The sequence below is a fragment of the Sturnira hondurensis genome, unplaced genomic scaffold, assembly GCF_014824575.4.
Source record: "Sturnira hondurensis isolate 20B ecotype Veracruz unplaced genomic scaffold, ASM1482457v3 Scaffold0020903, whole genome shotgun sequence".
NCBI lineage: Eukaryota > Metazoa > Chordata > Mammalia > Chiroptera > Phyllostomidae > Sturnira > Sturnira hondurensis.
The window spans coordinates 2,504,950-2,517,538 of record NW_028093534.1 but is presented as its reverse complement, the minus strand read 5'-3'; the positions used below and the strand labels follow the sequence as shown (position 1 = coordinate 2,517,538).

General features: G+C 41.2%; 1 protein-coding gene and 1 pseudogene across 8 annotated transcripts in view; one reads left to right on the top strand and one right to left on the bottom strand.

Moving 5' to 3' along the window:
• SPATS2 (spermatogenesis associated serine rich 2) overlaps positions 1 to 12,589 on the top strand; it is a 115,452-nt gene that overhangs the window by 20,921 nt on the left and 81,942 nt on the right. The gene's annotated exons all lie outside the window — the stretch shown is intronic.
• Positions 11,891 to 12,378, bottom strand: LOC118976473 (60S ribosomal protein L32-like; annotated as a pseudogene).

Sequence of the window (12,589 nt, the reverse complement as noted above, 5' to 3'; positions counted from 1 at the left end):
TATCCTACAGAATTACATGCTTACGATTTTTTAAATAAAAGATTTTGTAACTTAAAAAAAGGGGGCACCTTCCCTAGCAGCTTTACAGGTGGTACGTATAAGACTTAGTGCCGAGGGAAGGCCGAAAGGGACTTCCGGCCAAGATGAAGGGATAGGTGGAAACATTGTGCCCCCTCCCACAACTAAATTTAAAGACAGCGAAGTTTTAGTAACAGAAATGCAGCTATAACAGTGAAAATTGAACTGTATGGAAGTCTAACAACAACGAACCACTCAGCCAGACCGAAAATTCCAGCCAGATCCTATAATTCCAAGTTAAGTGACCAAGAAATAGCCAGCCTTTCAGATGCACAGTTAAAAACACTGGTGATCAGGATGCTCACAGAATTGGTTGCTTTTAGTCACAAATTAGAGGAACATATGAAGGCTAAACTGATTGAAATGAAGGAAAATGCACAGGAAACCAATAGTGATGGAAAGGAAACTGGGACTCAAATCAAGGGAGTGGACCAGAAGGAAGAAAGAAACAACCAAACAGAAAAGTATGAAGAAACAAGAATTCAAAAAAGTGAGGAGAGGCTTAGGAACCTCCAGGACATCTTGAAATGTTCCAACATCCAAATTATAGGGGTACCAGAAGGGGAAGAGGAACAGCCATGAGTGGAAAACTTATTTGAACAAATAAAGGAGAACTCCCCCAATCTGGCAAAGGAAATAGACTTCCAGGAAGTCCAGGAAGCTCAGAGACTCCCAAAGAAGTTGGACCCAAGAAGGAACATGCCAAGGCACATCATAATTACATTAGCCAAGACTAAAATGAAGGAGAATTCTAGAAGCAGCAAGAGATAAGGGGACAGTCACCTACAAAGGAGTTCCCACCAGACTGTCAGCTGATTTCTCAAAAGAGACCTTACAGGCAAGAAGGGGCTGGAAAGAAGTATTCCAAGTCATGAAAGGCAAGGACTTACATCTAAGATTGCTCTATCCAGCAAAGCTTTCATTTAGAATGGAAGGGCAGATAAAGTGCTTTTCAGATAAGGTCAAATTCAAGGAATTCATCATCACCAAGCCCTTATTATATGAAATGTTAAAGGGACTTATCTAAGAAAAAGAAGATGAAAAATACGAACAGTGAAAGGACAGAAACTCACAGTTATTAACAACCACACCTAAAACAAAAGCAAACCAAGAAGACAGCTAGATTGGGAGTGGAAACCTAGAAATGGAGATCACATGGAGGGTTAGCAACAGGGGAGTGGGAGTAGGAGAAGGGAGAAGAAGGTACAGAGAATAAGTAGCATAGACGGTAGGTAGAAAATAGACAGGGGGGAGGGCAGGAATACTATGGGAGATACAGAATCTAAAGAACTTGTGACACATGGACATGAACAAAAGGAGGGGAATGGTGGGGGAGGGGTGTGCAGGGTGGAGGGGAGTGAAGGGGGGAATGGGACAACTGTAATGGTGTAATCAATAAAATATATTTTAAAAATATTTTTTAAAAGGGGGGCGTTAATTGTGCCAGACCCTGTAGAAGGAGGGTCTGCAACTCCCTTTAGGAATTGCAGGGAGGATGGTTGGAACATTACAAAGCTATAGCTGTAATCCAAGGATGAGATGAAGTCCTGATATCCGGTAGTTGGGATGGAGGAGTTTAATTCAAGGTAATTCAGAAACCCGTTAAATGTGGTTGGATTAAAATGGGGCAGTAAGGAAAAATAAGGGTCTAACATTACTTCTTAAATTTCTCCTCTGAGAGACTAATACCTCCTACTTGGAGTACTATAAGAAGAAGGGTAGGTTTGGGAGTGGGTGAATTTAATTGAAATGTTAATCTTTTAACATAGGAAACTTAATCCTATGTATGTCAATATAGAAAACCCACCCACCTCCTTATTTTTTAGAAAATAATTTGAATTAAGTGGTTCTTCTACTAGATGTGAGTTTCCTGTGGGATAGTGAGGTGGAGACGATGGACATAGGTAATGGGGAGCTGGGTTGAGAAGGTCTGTTCCTGACTATTTCAATTAAAACAACCTGACACTTCTGATTTTTTGTATCTTACGCTGTTTCAGCATGTTTGTCTCCAGCCTTTGCAAAGCTGTTCTAGATTTTTCCCATGTTCGCATACAGTTTTCCCTCTTGTTTGTTTTCCTCAAGGGATTATTTAGTTTTTTTCCTTTTATTTAGGGTTAATTTTTCTCAAAGTTATATATGTTTCTACACAAGACTTGCAGAATCAAGTAGTTTTGTAATGTTCCTTAAATCTGGCCAAGGAAGCAGAGGAGTTAGAGGGAAAGAGTTTGACCTGTGTCCTGGGAGTAGAGAGTGAAGTACTGTTTGGGAGGAGGGAACCTGCCTGAGGACCTGTTTCCTGGCAGGTTCCCGAAAGAGCTGTTGCTGGATGGGAGACTACTGTTGGGAGGTTCATTCATTTCAAGGGATATTTACTAGTACCAACTATGTGCCAGGCACTGGCCTAGATGCTCGGGATATCATGTTGAGTGACTGCATAGGTTCCTACTTACATGGATTTACAGTCTAGCAGGAAAGACAAACAAGAAGTTATAGTTTAATGTGAATGCTATGACAGAGGTAGTGAGGGTTCTTTGGAAGCCTGTAGTTAAAGGGGTGTCAAACTCTTTTTCTCCAGGGGCCATATCAGCCTCACAGTTGTGTTCAAAGGGCTGAAATAATTTTAGGACTGTATAACTGTAACTACTCCTTAACTGTTAAGAAGTTGAAATTACATTTGGCCCTTTGAAGGCAACGGTGAGGCTGATGTGGCCCCAGGTGAGAAAGAGTTTGATGCCCCTGCAGTGTAGTAAAAGCATTGATTAGTCTCAGGGGTAGGGAGCAGAAGAGTACAAATTCTGCAGTTAGTGACATTTGAACAGAGACCTGAAAGATGAGCTGGAGTTAGCCAGGCAAAGAGAGTAGCAGGGAGAGTTAGGTGTTCAGCAGCCACCTGAAGTCAGTTTTATTGTACGACTGCGATTTTTGGATGAGGAAGGTAGAATTAGGTAAATGTGGATTCTCTGGGAAAGGGACCTTAACTTATTTCATACTTTGTATAGTGCCTAAACTTGTTTTGCCCTCTAAAGAGGAGAAAACCTTTGCTCCTTTTGTATTGGATGGTTAACTGCGGTCAGGACCCAGAGCCCAGACTGGTATTTCAAATCAGCCATGTTATGGGTTAAATAGACTTTTGCACACTGACCTTTTCTTTTAGTTACCCAAGACTGAGTTATATGTATTACTCAGTGTTTTAGCAGGACACATATTTTATTCTTTAAACTTTCTTCTCAGACTGATTATATTTTATTTCTTCTCAGTGTTTGCTGGCTAGATAAAGGAGAAGAAAAAGAATAAAAATTTGACAGTCTAGGAAAGTGAAAAAATGTTTAATTAAATTGCTGCTAAATAGTGTAGGATGTTTTAGTTATTTTGTGACATAGAGGATTAAGGCTTTTTTCCTTAAAATGTCTGGTTGGAACTACCAACACAATGGAGAAAGTACACATTTTCAGAGTAAGTTATGTTGACCTCAGGCTTCCGTATTCTTCCTTTTCCAGCATACCTTCTGCCCTTCTGCTCTTCTGCTGGGGCCAGTCAGTTCTTACTTAGCTCAGGTGTTTCAGCTTCTCTACAGAAGTTGAGCTTAACTGCGTTTAAATCTGTGAACATCAAATTCCTTTTTTTCTTCTGTGTGCTAGAACATTAAGTTCCTTGCCAGTGATCTAAAACACCTAGGATTCTGTATCTTCAGATGCAAAAAATTTATTTTCTCTGAACTTAGCTCCTGACATTTAAAAACAAAGAGACCTGCCCTGGCCAGGTGGCTCAGTTGCTTGGAGCATGGTCCCATAAATCAAAAAGTTGCAGGTTCATTCCCAGTTGGCTGTGTCTGGAAGGTAAACCAATCGATGTTTCTCTCTCTCTCTTGCTGGCTCGCAAATCAATAAACATATGCTCAAGTGAGGATTAAAAAAATCTTTTGAAAAGATTTTCTACAAAATAAAAATAAAGAGACCTTAGAAACGAAGAGACCTTAGCTTATAACCTATTAGTGATGGTTATTCTAGTTCTGCTGCAGGTATATACACAGTTAAAAAGCCTACAAATTAGTGTTTTGTTACAGAGGATACACTATGACTGTCAGTCTCAAATTATTTAGTAATTTAAAAAATATTTGTAATGTAAGTGAAATCATGCTAGTAAGCGGCAAGTCATTGACTCTGTTTATAAACATAAGTGATTCAAATGACACTCAGACTGGCATACACTTTGAAACACAATAATTGTCACATTGTAATTATATACATGTTAAATCAATCATAAACATATCTTTTTACATATCTATAGTCAAGTCACGTATTTTAGGTGGGGGGAAGAAGAAGGAACTGGGTGAGCATAATGATATTGTTTGATGTTATTTGGCCGGTACTATAGAAAGGCAGACCAAGTTTGACCTCCTCACATTTCAGGCTAGGGTCTCCAGTTTGTCACAGTTTGCTACTGCTAAGGAACAGAACTATTCCAAACTTAACACAAAACTGAGTTATTCTTGCATGAATTCTCTCATGCACTTGTAGTCACATGGACCTGGAGTTATCCCAAAGACTTCCTTCCAGACGCACTTGAGCAGAGAAGTCCAAATAGCTAGGAGCTAGGATAGCTGCAGCTCCTTGAACATCTTTATTTCTCTATTTCTTTGTAGTCTCTCCAGCATGGGGGCTTCATGGTAGCCAGACTTCTGACATGGAGGCTTTGGGCTCCAAAAGCACTTGTTCTGAGTAAGAGAGCCAGAGAGACTTGTATTGTGTTTTATGGCCTACATTCAGAATCAGTGTCATTTTCACTGCATTTTGTTCACTAGAAAAGAATCACTAAGTCCAACCCATGTTCCAGGGGAAGAGAACTAGACTCCACTTCTTGCTGGGAGAAGCGTGAAGAATATTCAGACGTGTTTCAAGATCATTTTTGTCTTCCCTCTGGCCACAAATTACTTGTATCCCTCCTACATTCAAAACACGTTTTCCCCTTCTCAAGGCCCCCAAGGACTTATCTAGTACAGCATCAGGGACATCTAGAGTCTTGCCATCTAAATCAGGTGCAGGAGGAGATAAGGCCATTTGGGTTTGGCTCCTTGAGTACTATAGCTTTCACTTTAAAGACCTGAAACTAAAGAGTCACATTATCTCCCCTGTAACCCAGCCCACCCACTGTACAACAGTAGGCAGGCATAAGAGAACCGCTATAGACACTCCTGTTCAAAAATTTTAAAAAAATAAGTAAGGAACACAATAGTCACTAGTTCATTCATAGCAATCCTGAAATCCAGCCAGGCACATACTACCAGTCCTCTGTTCAGCCCTGCTGCCTGGGAACCATTCTCCACAGCTCTCACTTTTGCCCCTGAATTATTCTCTTCCACAAAATGTATCCAGTGTTTGTAGCTAAGTCATTTTCTTATCCTGTTTTCTGGCCATAGAGGTTTGAGTGTGTGTATGTGGGGGGATCAGGAGTCCCCCAGATGCCTCTTTTCATTTTGTATTGTCTCTGTCCTTTTTAGTCTAAGATGACTGTTTCTGAACATGAAATTCTCTGAATCTTCCTGATGGATTCACTCTATTAGACAAAAGCCACACTCGTACATTGGTATAAGCCCTTTTCTACCTTAGGCTCAGTAGAGGAGGAAACAGTTTTCTTTGAACCTCTGAGGACCAAGGTGGGTCTGAAAATTAAACTGACGAAAGACAGATTAAGAGGAGAAAGCAGACAAACTTATTTATATGTTTTATGTGACACAGAGCCTTCATAAGTAACTGAAGACCCTAAGAAAAGTTAAACCTGAGTACTTTTATGCTCTGATGAAGAGTGGACAGTCGTGAAGGAGTGTGATAGGTTAATGAGTATGAATTAAGTGTATAGAAGGGAGAAATTTGGCACGGTCTGTCTGTTATGAATCTTCTCTGTGTGCCTTTGTCTTTGTAGATAAAGATGCTCCTTTGGTTTTAGGGAGGGCATACTTCACTTGAGGACTTCATTACTTGCTTCAGGGGAGAGGGGCCCAGGAAGGTCAGGATGACCTTCCTGATTCTGTTATTTTCTCAGGTTCCTTCAGCTTAAAATATTCAGTATGCCAAGGTGCCATACTTTTGGGTAGCATGTCCTGAGCCCTATGAGCTCCCTTTAAGACTTTTGTGGGACAACACCTTTAAGATACTTAGAAGGTCTTTTATTTTGAAAAGATCTATGAGGCACCATCTTAAATCTGTTTGGAGTCTAAACTAGGGGTAGGCAAACTGACCAGTGAGCTAACATTTGTTGTTGCATTTGTGTTTAAAGGGCTGTAAAAAAAAAAGTTCACTAGAGACTCTTTGTAGCCCTCAAAGCCTAAATAATTATTTTTATATAATCCTTAGTCTTAACAAAAGTTTAATTAAAAAATATTGATTTTAGAGAGAAGAAGGGAGAGATAGAGGGAAAGAAACATGGATTTGGTATTTCATTTATTTATGTATTCATTGGTCGAGTCTTTGTATGTGCCTTGACCGGGGATTGAACCTGCAACCTGGGCATGTCGGACAATGGTCTAACCAATTGAACTACCTGGCCAAGGCCAAAAGTTTAATTTTAGGCCATGATTCCCTGTCTTGGATTTGATCTTGGTCCAGAAGGCATTTCTTAATTTAAGAAACATCTTGCTATAGGGAGAAGCTGGGAATAAGAAACAGGGTTTTTTTGGATCTAACGGGTCCTTTGTCTTGTATTTCCTCTATAGTTTGCTTGAAAATTATATAATTCCTTCTTTTTCTCATCTCCACCTACACTTTATAATACATAGCTAAACAACAACAACAGGAAAAAAACCCAACTGATTGACACTTTTGACATTCTGCCTAGAAATCTTACCCAGATTCATCATGTCATTAGTTACACTTTCTGTTTCCCACATTACTACAGGTGACAGCGTTGCTGAACTTCACACCATTATCTAGTAAGATTCTTCTGTCCTTCAACTTCCAGTATCACTTGCTTTTTAAACCAAGGATCAGCAGCCTGTTTCTGTCAAGGGCAATAATTAATATTTTAGGCTTTTGGGGCCATGTGATCTCTGGTATACCTGCTCAGCTCCGCTGTTACAGGACAAAGCAGCCACAGACGATATGTGAATGGGGATGGCTGTGTTCCAGTAAAACTTTATTTATGAAAACAGGCAGCAGAAAAAACAAAACCAAAAATAGATAGCAGGTTGAATTTCACCAGTAGACTATATCTGGTGGTTTTTAAATTTTTGTTGACATCTTCCTGGGAGATTTTCCTAATGGTGTCCTTAAGACCCTTCAGGCATTCACTAACACTTTCAGTGCCCTTCCTCTCCCTTTTAAATTAAAAAAAAAAATTTATTCATTTGAGAGAAACATACACACATCAATTTGTTCCACTTATTTATGTGTTCATTGGTTGATTCTTGTGCGTGCCCTGATGGGAGGTTTAATCCACAACCTTGGTGTATCAGGACTGCTCTCTAACCAACTGAGCTACCCAGCCAGCGCTTTTAAGGCCCCTTTTCCTTCTCCTGCCACCCAGTACCAAAGCCAAGCAATTTAATTTTTTGTTATGGGAACCACCCACTCCTTACACCAAAATCTGTTTTGGTTATTTGTTGCTGTGTAACACACCACACCAAATTGAGTGGTGTAAAAATAACACTCCTTTTTATCTTTTATGGTTCTGGTGTTTAGGCTTTGCTACGCAATTATTTCTCAGGGTTTCTCATGACGTTGCAATCAGGTGATAGCTGGGAATGGAATCATTTAAAAGACTTCCTCGCCAAAATCTCTTAGTGCAGTCGGAGGCAGCCTGGAGATGATCTCTCATTCATATATCTGATGGCTGGGCTGGGAAGACTTGAACAGCTGGCATTCCTCAAGCACTTAGCTCTCAGTTCTGGTCATAGTCTCTCCAGCATGAGGGCTTTAGGGAAGCTGGATATCTTACATGGTGATTCAGGCTTCAAAGTTGCCTGACCTGGGAGAGCTCCAGGCAGAAGTTTTATCAGCTTCTGTGACCAAACTTCTGAGGTTGCTTAGTGTTATTTCTGCTTCATTCTATTTATGGGAAGGGGAATTAGACTCTGCCTTTTGATGGGAGTAGTATTAAAGAGCCTGCAAACATCTTCTAAAAGACAAAATGTCCTGCTGCCCCTGCGTATCAAAAGTTTTGGAAGCTGGAATGTAATTGGGTCTTGCTTTATTAGGATAGGCTCTCTCTGCCCCCTGTTCGTGGGGGTGCAGGTAGGAGATGACCTCCCTTCATTTAATGTTCAAGAATGGATATTTCAAGATGTCAAGAGCTGTGTAAGGAGACTCCACAGTAACAAATGCCTCTTGTTTCCAGTGGAGGTAGGACCTGGGAGGTCTGGACTTGACATTCTTTTTCCTTTTGTATAAAAGTAGGCACAGTGGTGCTTCCAACCCAAAAGAGAAAACAACGAAGCAAACAGAATCTCACCAACTGTTAAAAGTTCTACCACTTATAGATTTGTTTGAATTGGTGAACGTTTTTGCAAGGGCTAAAGAGTATGTGTTCCTGTTCGTTACTGTACTTCCCATTGAATTACTTTAGTTAGCTTTCTTTTCTTTTTTGTAAAAATAAATTTATTTATTTATTAGATTTTATTTATCTTCAGAAGGGAAGGGAAAGAGAGAGGGAGAGAAATATCAATGTATGGTTGCTTCTTGTGTGTCTCCTGCTGGGCACTGGCTTGCAACCCAGGCATGTGCCCTGACTGGGAATCGAACCTCGATCCTTTGGTTTGCAGGCCTGTGCGCAATCCACTGAGCTACACCAGCCAGGGCTCTTTTTTTTTTAAAGGTTTCTGCTTTATTCTTTTTATTTTTAAAAGATTTTACTTATTTTTTTAGAGAGGGTAAGGGAGGGAGAGAAACATCAGTGTGTGGTTGCCTCTCACACACCTCACACTGGGGACCCGGCCCTCAACCCAGGCATGTGCCCTGACTGGGAATCAAACCAGTGACCCTTTGGTTCCCAGGTTGGCACTCAATCCACTGAGCCACACCAGCCAGGGCTAGTTTAGCTAGCTTTCTTAATGCCTGCAGCAATATTTCCAAGGGAGTAGGTGATAGAAATAATTTAAAATCTGTGGACTCTAGGGGGACTTCCACCAAGATGGAGGCATAGGTGGAAACACTGTGCCTTCTCCCACAACCAAGTTTGAATATAACAAAGGTTTGGAGAACAAAGACACAGCCAAAGAACAGAAAATTGAATTATACGGAAGTCCGACTACAACGAACCATTCAACCGGGACGGTAAGAGGGGCAGAGCCAGCAGTGGAGCAGGGTCGGGCAGGACAAATCCCCCGACCTAGGCGCGCAAGTGGCCCGGACCTAGTCAGGGTGTGGGGCAGACTGACTGCGGTTGCACATTTGCACACAGTGAGACGGACCACGCAGGCCCCAGGAGGTGAGGGCTGACAGCAGTGGCACACTCATGTGCAGTGGGACGAAATGCACGGGCCCCGGTGACAGTGGCAGCTGCGGCACCTGTGGCACCTGTGGAGGCCGCAGCAGGAGGCGGCAGACGGGCCGCCATTGCTCCTCTTTGACACCGCCCCCACATACAGCGTCACAACCCAGCGACTGAGTTTCCCTGCTCTGGTGAACACCTAGGGCTCCGATCCTGATACATAACAGGCACAAACAGCCCGAAAGATGGCGCAAGAAGAACTCAAAGTCCCAGAGCCGATAACTCTCAGCAACCGAGAAATTGCCAGCTTCTCAGAAGCACAATTCAAGACACTTTATCAGGATGCTCACAGAACTGGTTGATTATAGTCACAAATTAGAGGAACGTATGAAGGCTAAACTAATTGAAATGAAGGGAGATGTCCAGGAAACCAGTAGCGATGGAAAGGAACCTGGGACTCAAATCAATGGAGTGGACCAGAAGGAAGAACGAAACATCCGACCAGAAAGGAAGGAAGAAATGAGAATTCAGAAAAATGAGGAGAGGCTTAGGAACCTCCAGGACATCTTTAAACGTTCCAACGTCCGGATTATAGGGGTACCAGAAGGGGGAAAGAAACAGCCACGAGTGGAAAACTTATTTGAACAAATAATAAAGGAGAACTTCCCCAGTCTGGCAAAGGAAATAGACTTCCAGGAAATCCAGGAAGCTCAGAGAGTCCCAAAGAAGTTGGACCCAAGAAGGAACACACCAAGGCACATCATAATTACATTAGCCAAGACTAAAATGAAGGAGAGAATCCTAGAAGCAGCAAGAGATAAGGGGACAGTCACCTACAAAGGAGTACCCATCAGACTGTCAGCAGATTTCTCAAAAGAGACCTTACAGGCAAGAAGGGGCTGGAAAGAAGTATTCCAAGTCATGAAATCCAAAGACCTACAGCCAAGATTGCTTTATCCAGCAAAACTTTCATTTAGAATGGAAGGACAGATAAAGTGCTTCTCAGACAAGGTCAAGTTCAAGGAGTTCATCATCACCAAGCCCTTATTATATGAAATGCTAAAGGGACTTATCTAAGAAAAAGAAGATAAAAAATATGAACAGTGAAAGGACAGCAAACTCACAGTTATTAACAACCACACCTAAAACAAAAGCAAACCTAGAGGACAGCTAGATTGGGAGTGGAACCACAGAAATGAAGACCACATGGAGGGTTAGCAACAGGGGAGTGGGAGGAGGAGAAGGGGGGAGAAGGTACAGAAAATAGCATAGACGGTAGGTAGAAAATAGATAGGGGGGATGGCAAGAATAGTGGGGGAAATGTAGAATCTAAAGAACTTGAGACACGTGGTTATAAACTAAGGGAGGGAGAATGGTGGAGGAGGGAGTGTGCGGGTGGAGGGGAATGAAGGGGGGGAATAGAACAACTGTAATGGTATAATCAATAAAATATATTTTTAAAAAATCTGTGGACTCTAGAGCAGGTGGTAAAGCAGGTTACAAGAGACTTCGGATGGCATTGGGAGTGGTGAACTGCCACTGCTTTACTTCCAGAACTGCTTTACTCCCTGACTCCATCTGAAAAGACTTGGTTCACCTTATGTGGTGATCTGGCTCTGGAAGTAAGACAAGTGGTATTTTATGATATGTGCTTTGTAGAGGCCGTTGTGTTATTTTTTTTTCTTTTCTCTCTAGGTCAGTGATTTTCAACCTTTTTAATCTCATGACACATAAACTAATTACCCAAATTCTGTGGCACAGCAAAAAATATATTTTTTGCCAATCTGGTAAAAAAAGGTATAATTTTGATTCATGCACACTGGGTGGCTATTATTGTGTTGGATGTTGTCATTTTTTAAATGACCGTCTAAGGGAAAAGAGGTCAGTGCCCCTGAGTAAAGTCAGGTATTACATGTTCCAAAAATTCTTGTAGTACACAGGTTGAAAATCAGTGTTGCAGATAGAAGAAGGTGGCAGTGATGTTTTGATTTATTTGTTTATGGTGATACAGGCAATGTGAATATTGTATTTTTATGTTGTTCCCATTTTGCTTTTTTCTTTACCCTTCTTTCTGGTTTTGTACACCAACCTAACTCTCTGATAATCTGAAAAAAGAAGAAAGCTTAGTGAATAAGAAGTCATAATAGAAATAACTACCTGCTATAACTCTTCCCGCTTCTAAAAAGAAGAAATACCTATATTTAATCATTTACCTGTTTTATTTTCTTGGTATCCATATCTGTACATTGTTGAATTGGGAGTAGAGGAAAGATGCTATTAACTTTCCTTTTAAATTATTTGGTTACTTTATTTTATTTTTGAAATGCCAGATGGCAAAATTTTATGGTTTTATTAACACAAATACAATGTGCACATAAGCTCTCCATTCCTTTTATTCTCTGCGCAGCCTGGCATTGGGACCAGTGAGTCTGCTGGTCAGCTGGGCTGCTCTTTCCACTGTGGCTTTGCGGCTCCTTCAGGAGGCATTGTGAACAGTGTCTTGTAAGACACTACTTGTAAGACACAGTAAGATTTGTTGTACATCAGCAGCACTTCAAGTGCTTTGGCATCATTGATCAGGAACTTCCAAAAACTACTTGGCAGCGTGTACTTTGTTTTCTGATTGCTCCCACAACCAATGCTGGACATCAGTGGCTGGCCCTTGAATCTTCTGTGCACTCTGTTTCCTCTGAGTTTCCGCCAGTTATGCTTAATTTTGACACATCAGTCTGACTGGTGCCAGATGAACTGCTCCATCCTCTTTTTGATGATCTTGGGTTTCATGAGGGATCTGAGGGCAGCTGTGGTGCTGAGTAGGAGGTGGTTGACCAATTCACTTTTTAAAAAATTGATTTTAGGAAGAGAGAGACACATGCACATTCCCACAGACATTAATTTGTTTTTCCACTTATTTATTCACTCATTGGTTGCTTCCTGTATGTGCCCTGAATGGGGATTAAACCCAAATTCTTGGCCTATCAGGATGAGGTCCAAACCAACTGAGTGGGCCAGGGCTCAGTCATTTTTTAATATGATATTTGAAAGATGATTTTACAGAGCTTTGATAGACTCCTACAAACACATGTTAATA